The sequence below is a fragment of the Ranitomeya variabilis genome, unplaced genomic scaffold, assembly GCF_051348905.1.
Source record: "Ranitomeya variabilis isolate aRanVar5 unplaced genomic scaffold, aRanVar5.hap1 Scaffold_295, whole genome shotgun sequence".
In the NCBI taxonomy this organism is placed as follows: domain Eukaryota; kingdom Metazoa; phylum Chordata; class Amphibia; order Anura; family Dendrobatidae; genus Ranitomeya; species Ranitomeya variabilis.
This window is the reverse complement of record NW_027508042.1, coordinates 17501-20000: the sequence shown is the minus strand read 5'-3', so window position 1 is coordinate 20000 and position 2500 is coordinate 17501.

Sequence of the window (2500 nt, the reverse complement as noted above, 5' to 3'; positions counted from 1 at the left end):
GGGCCGAGCGAGCGGCACCACCTCCCCACCCGGGAGCGCTGAGCCAGATCGATCGGAAGAAAGGGCAGGGGCTCGGGTGGAACCCCTGCCTCCGTTCTTCCCCTCGGGGGAGACGGGGAAGAAACGTGCCCCTGGAGTCCTGGAAGCGAGTGTCCGGCGCGCTCCGGGCGCCCTCGAGACGGAAGCCGGGTCGCGGTGCGATTCTCTCATAGGTCTCCCCGTTGGCGCGGAAGCGGGAGACATCCGACACAGAGAAACGCCGAGCCCGCTCCGAGGGGACAAAGTCAGAAGGAGCGATCCGCCCTCCCAGAGCCCTCCTGCGGACGAGGACTCTGGATCTGCCCCCCTTCTGACGACCGTCGCCCTCAGAGGACAGGAACCCACGTGGGGAGGGTCCGTTCGGGCTCGGGCGACCCAGGAAACGCGTCTCGGACTCGGGACGGACAACCGGCAAAAGTCCCCCTGGAGCCGCGGAAGCCTGGTCTCGGCGCGAGTGCGAACTTCCATGCAAAAGGGGGGTACTCGCCAAACCGCCTACCCGAGTCGAGGAACCACGAAAACAACGGATTTTGGTCGGGGCCGAGAGGTACCTCTCTCTCCTATATCCTGCAGCTGGTGTGCAAAACTGGGTATTTGCATGGTGAGACACCGACCCCCACTTTAAGGGAACAAAGTCAAAAAGTGTCCGACCTCCTGGAGCCGTGCGGCGGATCCGGCGGCCAGAAATTTCCTCATTCCGGTTCTATTTTTTTTTTTTTCGAATTTGCGAAATTTGGAGGCCAGGCGGCGTAGCTGGGACCTGGACTAGCTCGAAACACCCTGAACCGGTGAGCGGAATCGATTTCCCAAAGTTCTACGGCTCCCGGAAGCCAAAAACAGCTCGCCGGAAAATTTCAAAGTCCCAAGGACTCTTTCTTGAAAATCAATCCGGGGGCCATGGAAGTGTCCTCGGTACAACCTCAGAGCTTTCCCCCGCCTGGAAGTCTGACAGCGGTCTGACGTTTTTCAAAGTTTTGAGCTCTCTGTTTGTTCTCAAAGTCACAAAATCGCTTTTTTTCAGTTTTCCACCCAGCAGACCCAAACTTCACCCCCACTTAGGTCACTGTCTAGGGGCGCCTTACGACATATTGACGCCCCTTTAGGGTGGAAGTAGGGGAAATGGGTGATTTTTACACAAAATCGGAAATTTCTCAAAATTTTTCTAAGTGTCAAGGACTCTTCCAGAAAATCTCCCCCAGGCTCCTGGAAGCGTCCCCGGTACACCTCTGGCGGCTGCCCCCGCCTGGAAGTCCGACACACGCCTGAAATTTTCAAAGTATGAAAATACGCATTTTCATCCAAAAATTCAACTTTCCCCCCGTGCACCGCAAACTTCACCCCCACTTAGGTCACTGCCTTGGGGTGCCTTACAACATATTGACGCCCCCCTGGGGTGGAAGTAGGGGAAATGTGACATTTTTCACAAAATCGAGATTTTCTCAAAATTTTTCTAAGTGTCAAGGACTCTTCCAGAAAATCTCCCCCAGGCTCCTGGAAGCGTCCCCGGTACACCTCTGGCGGCTGCCCCCGCCTGGAAGTCCGACACACGCCTGAAATTTTCAAAGTATGAAAATACGCATTTTCATCCAAAAATTCAACTTTCCCCCCGTGCACCGCAAACTTCACCCCCACTTAGGTCACTGCCTTGGGGTGCCTTACAACATATTGACGCCCCCCTGGGGTGGAAGTAGGGGAAATGTGACATTTTTCACAAAATCGAGATTTTCTCAAAATTTTTCTAAGTGTCAAGGACTCTTCCAGAAAATCTCCCCCAGGCTCCTGGAAGCGTCCCCGGTACACCTCTGGCGGCTGCCCCCGCCTGGAAGTCCGACACACGCCTGAAATTTTCAAAGTATGAAAATACGCATTTTCATCCAAAAATTCAACTTTCCCCCCGTGCACCGCAAACTTCACCCCCACTTAGGTCACTGCCTTGGGGTGCCTTACAACATATTGACGCCCCCCTGGGGTGGAAGTAGGGGAAATGTGACATTTTTCACAAAATCGAGATTTTCTCAAAATTTTTCTAAGTGTCAAGGACTCTTCCAGAAAATCTCCCCCAGGCTCCTGGAAGCGTCCCCGGTACACCTCTGGCGGCTGCCCCCGCCTGGAAGTCCGACACACGCCTGAAATTTTCAAAGTATGAAAATACGCATTTTCATCCAAAAATTCAACTTTCCCCCCGTGCACCGCAAACTTCACCCCCACTTAGGTCACTGCCTTGGGGTGCCTTACAACATATTGACGCCCCCCTGGGGTGGAAGTAGGGGAAATGTGACATTTTTTCACAAAATCGAGATTTTCTCAAAATATTTCTAAGTCCCAAGGACACTTTCAGAAAATCTTCCCCAGGCTCCTGGAAGCGTCCCCGGTACGCCTCCGGCGGCTGCCCCCGCCTGGAAGTCTGACACACGCCTGAAATTTTCAAAGTATGAAAATACGCATTTTCATCCAAAAATTC